Below are 8,631 nucleotides of genomic sequence, written 5' to 3' on the forward strand. Positions count from 1 at the left end.
GAGACCCATTGACTCACACAGAGACCCATAGACTCACACAGAGACCCATAGACTACTCACACAGAGATCCACAGACTAGCACAGAGAATATTAGACTCACACAGAGAAAATTAGACTCACACAGAGAAAAATAGACTCACACAGAGACCCATTGACTCGCACAGATACCCATAGACTCAAAGACCCATAGACTACTCACACAAAGTCCCACAAACTCACACAGAGACCCATAGACTACTCACACAGACACCCATAGACTACTCACACAGAGACCCATAGACTACTCACACGGAGACCCATAGACTACTCACACAGAGACCCACAGACTCGCACAGAGAATATTAGACTCACACAGAGAAAATTAGACTCACACAGAGAAAAATAGACTCACACAGAGCCCATTGACTCGCACAGATACCCATAGACTCAAAGACCCATAGACTACTCACACATAGTCCCACAAACTCACACAGAGACCCATAGACTACTCACACAGACACCCATAGACTACTCACACAGAGACCCATAGACTACTCACACGGAGACCCATAGACTACTCACACAGAGATCCACAGACTCACACAGAGACTATTAGACTCACACAGAGACCCATAGACTCATCACACAGACACCCATAGACTACTCACACAGAGACCCATAGACTACTCACACAGAGACCCACAGACTCGCACAGAGACCCACAGACTACTCACACAGAGACCCATAGACTACTCACACAGAGATCCACAGACTAGCACAGAGAATATTAGACTCACACAGAGAAAATTAGACTCACACAGAGAAAAATAGACTCACACAGAGACCCATTGACTCGCACAGATACCCATAGACTCAAAGACCCATAGACTACTCACACAAAGTCCCACAAACTCACACAGAGACACATAGACTACTCACACAGACACCCATAGACTACTCACACAGAGACCCATAGACTACTCACACGGAGACCCATAGACTACTCACACAGAGACCCACAGACTCGCACAGAGAAAATTAGACTCACACAGAGACACACTGACTCACACAGAGACCCACAGACTCACACAGAGACCCATAGACTACTCACACAGAGATCCACAGACTAGCACAGAGAATATTAGACTCACACAGAGAAAATTAGACTCACACAGAGAAAAATAGACTCACACAGAGCCCATTGACTCGCACAGATACCCATAGACTCAAAGACCCATAGACTACTCACACAAAGCCCCACAAACTCACACATAGACCCATAGACTACTCACACAGACACCCATAGACTACTCACACAGAGACACATAGACTACTCACACGGAGACCCATAGACTACTCACACAGCGATCCACAGACTCACACAGAGACTATTATACTCACACAGAGACCCATAGACTCATCACACAGACACCCATAGACTACTCACACAGAGACCCATAGACTACTCACACAGAGACCCACAGACTCGCACAGAGACCCACAGACTACTCACACAGAGACCCATAGACTACTCACACAGAGACCCACAGACTCGCACAGAGAAAATTAGACTCACACAGAGACACACTGACTCACATAGAGACCCATTGACTCACACAGAGACCCATAGACTACTCACACAAAGTCCCATAAACTCACACAGAGACCCATAGACTACTCACACAGAGACCCACAGACTCACACAGAGACCCATAGACTACTCACACAAAGTCCCACAAACTCACACAGAGACCCATAGACTACTCACACAGACACCCATAGACTACTCACACAGAGACCCATAGACTACTCACACGGAGACCCATAGACTACTCACACAGAGATCCACAGACTCACACAGAGACTATTAGACTCACACAGAGACCCATAGACTCATCACACAGACACCCATAGACTACTCACACAGAGACGCATAGACTACTCAGAGACCCACAGACTCGCACAGAGACCCACAGACTACTCACACATAGACCCATAGACTACTCACACAGAGACCCACAGACTCACACAGAGACCCACAGACTCGCACAGAAACCCACAGACTACTCACACAGAGACCCATAGACTACTCACACAAAGACCCACAGACTCACACAGAGAAAATTAGACTCACACAGAGAAAATTAGACTCACACAGAGACCCACTGACTCGCATAGAGACCCAATGACTCACACAGATACCCATAAACTCACACAGAGACCCATAGACTACTCACACAGAGACCCACAGACTCGCACAGAGAAAATTAGACTCACACAGAGACACACTGACTCACACAGAGACCCACAGACTCACACAGAGACCCATAGACTACTCACACAGAGACCCATAGACTCACCACACAGAGACCCATAGACTACTCACACAGAGATCCACAGACTAGCACAGAGAATATTAGACTCACACAGAGAAAATTAGACTCACACAGAGAAAAATAGACTCACACAGAGACCCATTGACTCGCACAGATACCCATAGACTCAAAGACCCATAGACTACTCACACAAAGTCCCACAAACTCACACAGAGACCCATAGACTACTCACACAGACACCCATAGACTACTCACACAGAGACCCATAGACTACTCACACGGAGACCCATAGACTACTCACACAGAGATCCACAGACTCACACAGAGACTATTAGACTCACACAGAGACCCATAGACTCATCACACAGACACCCATAGACTACTCACACAGAGACCCATAGACTACTCACACAGAGACCCACAGACTCGCACAGAGACCCACAGACTACTCACACAGAGACCCATAGACTACTCACACAGAGACCCACAGACTCGCACAGAGAAAATTAGACTCACACAGAGACACACTGACTCACATAGAGACCCATTGACTCACACAGAGACCCATAGACTCACACAGAGACCCATAGACTACTCACACAGAGATCCACAGACTAGCACAGAGAATATTAGACTCACACAGAGAAAATTAGACTCACACAGAGAAAAATAGACTCACACAGAGACCCATTGACTCGCACAGATACCCATAGACTCAAAGACCCATAGACTACTCACACAAAGTCCCACAAACTCACACAGAGACCCATAGACTACTCACACAGACACCCATAGACTACTCACACAGAGACCCATAGACTACTCACACGGAGACCCATAGACTACTCACACAGAGACCCACAGACTCGCACAGAGAATATTAGACTCACACAGAGAAAATTAGACTCACACAGAGAAAAATAGACTCACACAGAGCCCATTGACTCGCACAGATACCCATAGACTCAAAGACCCATAGACTACTCACACATAGTCCCACAAACTCACACAGAGACCCATAGACTACTCACACAGACACCCATAGACTACTCACACAGAGACCCATAGACTACTCACACGGAGACCCATAGACTACTCACACAGAGATCCACAGACTCACACAGAGACTATTAGACTCACACAGAGACCCATAGACTCATCACACAGACACCCATAGACTACTCACACAGAGACCCATAGACTACTCACACAGAGACCCACAGACTCGCACAGAGACCCACAGACTACTCACACAGAGACCCATAGACTACTCACACAGAGACCCACAGACTCGCACAGAGAAAATTAGACTCACACAGAGACACACTGACTCACATAGAGACCCATTGACTCACACAGAGACCCATAGACTACTCACACAAAGTCCCATAAACTCACACAGAGACCCATGGACTACTCACACAGAGACCCACAGACTCGCACAGAGAAAATTAGACTCACACAGAGACACACTGACTCACACAGAGACCCACAGACTCACACAGAGACCCATAGACTACTCACACAGAGATCCACAGACTAGCACAGAGAATATTAGACTCACACAGAGAAAATTAGACTCACACAGAGAAAAATAGACTCACACAGAGACCCATTGACTCGCACAGATACCCATAGACTCAAAGACCCATAGACTACTCACACAAAGTCCCACAAACTCACACAGAGACCCATAGACTACTCACACAGACACCCATAGACTACTCACACAGAGACCCATAGACTACTCACACGGAGACCCATAGACTACTCACACAGAGACCCACAGACTCGCACAGAGAAAATTAGACTCACACAGAGACACACTGACTCACACAGAGACCCACAGACTCACACAGAGACCCATAGACTACTCACACAGAGATCCACAGACTAGCACAGAGAATATTAGACTCACACAGAGAAAATTAGACTCACACAGAGAAAAATAGACTCACACAGAGCCCATTGACTCGCACAGATACCCATAGACTCAAAGACCCATAGACTACTCACACAAAGCCCCACAAACTCACACATAGACCCATAGACTACTCACACAGACACCCATAGACTACTCACACAGAGACACATAGACTACTCACACGGAGACCCATAGACTACTCACACAGAGATCCACAGACTCACACAGAGACTATTATACTCACACAGAGACCCATAGACTCATCACACAGACACCCATAGACTACTCACACAGAGACCCATAAACTACTCACACAGAGACCCACAGACTCGCACAGAGACCCACAGACTACTCACACAGAGACCCATAGACTACTCACACAGAGACCCACAGACTCGCACAGAGAAAATTAGACTCACACAGAGACACACTGACTCACATAGAGACCCATTGACTCACAGAGAGACCCATAGACTACTCACACAAAGTCCCATAAACTCACACAGAGACCCATAGACTACTCACACAGAGACCCACAGACTCACACAGAGACCCATAGACTACTCACACAAAGTCCCACAAACTGACACAGAGACCCATAGACTACTCACACAGACACCCATAGACTACTCACACAGAGACCCATAGACTACTCACACGGAGACCCATAGACTACTCACACAGAGATCCACAGACTCACACAGAGACTATTAGACTCACACAGAGACCCATAGACTCATCACACAGACACCCATAGACTACTCACACAGAGACGCATAGACTACTCAGAGACCCACAGACTCGCACAGAGACCCACAGACTACTCACACATAGACCCATAGACTACTCACACAGAGACCCACAGACTCACACAGAGACCCACAGACTCGCACAGAAACCCACAGACTACTCACACAGAGACCCATAGACTACTCACACAAAGACCCACAGACTCACACAGAGCAAATTAGACTCACACAGAGAAAATTAGACTCACACAGAGACCCACTGACTCGCATAGAGACCCAATGACTCACACAGATACCCATAAACTCACACAGAGACCCATAGACTACTCACACAGAGACCCACAGACTCGCACAGAGAAAATTAGACTCACACAGAGACACACTGACTCACACAGAGACCCACAGACTCACACAGAGACCCATAGACTACTCACACAGAGACCCATAGACTCACCACACAGAGACCCATAGACTACTCACACAGAGATCCACAGACTAGCACAGAGAATATTAGACTCACACAGAGAAAATTAGACTCACACAGAGACCCATAGACTACTCACACAGAGACCCATTGACTCGCACAGATACCCATAGACTCAAAGACCCATAGACTACTCACACAAAGTCCCACAAACTCACACAGAGACCCATAGACTACTCACACAGACACCCATAGACTACTCACACAGAGACCCATAGACTACTCACACGGAGACCCATAGACTACTCACACAGAGATCCACAGACTCACACAGAGACTATTAGACTCACACAGAGACCCATAGACTCATCACACAGACACCCATAGACTACTCACACAGAGACCCATAGACTACTCACACAGAGACCCACAGACTCGCACAGAGACCCACAGACTACTCACACAGAGACCCATAGACTACTCACACAGAGACCCACAGACTCGCACAGAGAAAATTAGACTCACACAGAGACACACTGACTCACACAGAGACCCACAGACGCACACAGAGACCCATAGACTACTCACACAGAGATCCACAGACTAGCACAGAGAATATTAGACTCACACAGAGAAAATTAGACTCACACAGAGAAAAATAGACTCACACAGAGACCCATTGACTCGCACAGATACCCATAGACTCAAAGACCCATAGACTACTCACACAAAGTCCCACAAACTCACACAGAGACCCATAGACTACTCACACAGACACCCATAGACTACTCACACAGAGACCCATAGACTACTCACACGGAGACCGATAGACTACTCACACAGAGACCCACAGACTCGCACAGAGAAAATTAGACTCACACAGAGACACACTGACTCACACAGAGACCCACAGACTCACACAGAGACCCATAGACTACTCACACAGAGATCCACAGACTAGCACAGAGAATATTAGACTCACACAGAGAAAATTAGACTCACACAGAGAAAAATAGACTCACACAGAGCCCATTGACTCGCACAGATACCCATAGACTCAAAGACCCATAGACTACTCACACAAAGTCCCACAGACTCACACAGAGACCCATAGACTACTCACACAAAGTCCCACAAACTGACACAGAGACCCATAGACTACTCACACAGACACCCATAGACTACTCACACAGAGACCCATAGACTACTCACACGGAGACCCATAGACTACTCACACAGAGATCCACAGACTCACACAGAGACTATTAGACTCACACAGAGACCCATAGACTCATCACACAGACACCCATAGACTACTCACACAGAGACGCATAGACTACTCAGAGACCCACAGACTCGCACAGAGACCCACAGACTACTCACACATAGACCCATAGACTACTCACACAGAGACCCACAGACTCACACAGAGACCCACAGACTCGCACAGAAACCCACAGACTACTCACACAGAGACCCATAGACTACTCACACAAAGACCCACAGACTCACACAGAGCAAATTAGACTCACACAGAGAAAATTAGACTCACACAGAGACCCACTGACTCGCATAGAGACCCAATGACTCACACAGATACCCATAAACTCACACAGAGACCCATAGACTACTCACACAGAGACCCACAGACTCGCACAGAGAAAATTAGACTCACACAGAGACACACTGACTCACACAGAGACCCACAGACTCACACAGAGACCCATAGACTACTCACACAGAGACCCATAGACTCACCACACAGAGACCCATAGACTACTCACACAGAGATCCACAGACTAGCACAGAGAATATTAGACTCACACAGAGAAAATTAGACTCACACAGAGAAAAATAGACTCACACAGAGACCCATTGACTCGCACAGATACCCATAGACTCAAAGACCCATAGACTACTCACACAAAGTCCCACAAACTCACACAGAGACCCATAGACTACTCACACAGACACCCATAGACTACTCACACAGAGACCCATAGACTACTCACACGGAGACCCATAGACTACTCACACAGAGATCCACAGACTCACACAGAGACTATTAGACTCACACAGAGACCCATAGACTCATCACACAGACACCCATAGACTACTCACACAGAGACCCATAGACTACTCACACAGAGACCCACAGACTCGCACAGAGACCCACAGACTACTCACACAGAGACCCATAGACTACTCACACAGAGACCCACAGACTCGCACAGAGAAAATTAGACTCACACAGAGACACACTGACTCACACAGAGACCCACAGACGCACACAGAGACCCATAGACTACTCACACAGAGATCCACAGACTAGCACAGAGAATATTAGACTCACACAGAGAAAATTAGACTCACACAGAGAAAAATAGACTCACACAGAGACCCATTGACTCGCACAGATACCCATAGACTCAAAGACCCATAGACTACTCACACAAAGTCCCACAAACTCACACAGAGACCCATAGACTACTCACACAGACACCCATAGACTACTCACACAGAGACCCATAGACTACTCACACGGAGACCGATAGACTACTCACACAGAGACCCACAGACTCGCACAGAGAAAATTAGACTCACACAGAGACACACTGACTCACACAGAGACCCACAGACTCACACAGAGACCCATAGACTACTCACACAGAGATCCACAGACTAGCACAGAGAATATTAGACTCACACAGAGAAAATTAGACTCACACAGAGAAAAATAGACTCACACAGAGCCCATTGACTCGCACAGATACCCATAGACTCAAAGACCCATAGACTACTCACACAAAGTCCCACAAACTCACACAGAGACCCATAGACTACTCACACAGACACCCATAGACTACTCACACAGAGACACATAGACTACTCACACGGAGACCCATAGACTACTCACACAGAGATCCACAGACTCACACAGAGACTATTATACTCACACAGAGACCCATAGACTCATCACACAGACACCCATAGACTACTCACACAGAGACCCATAGACTACTCACACAGAGACCCACAGACTCGCACAGAGACCCACAGACTACTCACACAGAGACCCATAGACTACTCACACAGAGACCCACAGACTCGCACAGAGAAAATTAGACTCACACAGAGACAAACTGACTCACATAGAGACCCATTGACTCACACAGAGACCCATAGACTACTCACACAAAGTCCCATAAACTCACACAG

The sequence above is a fragment of the Petromyzon marinus genome, unplaced genomic scaffold, assembly GCF_048934315.1.
Source record: "Petromyzon marinus isolate PM22_M1 ecotype Great Lakes invasive population unplaced genomic scaffold, UKy_Petmar_22M1.pri1.0 PM_G_Scaffold_45, whole genome shotgun sequence".
NCBI lineage: Eukaryota > Metazoa > Chordata > Hyperoartia > Petromyzontiformes > Petromyzontidae > Petromyzon > Petromyzon marinus.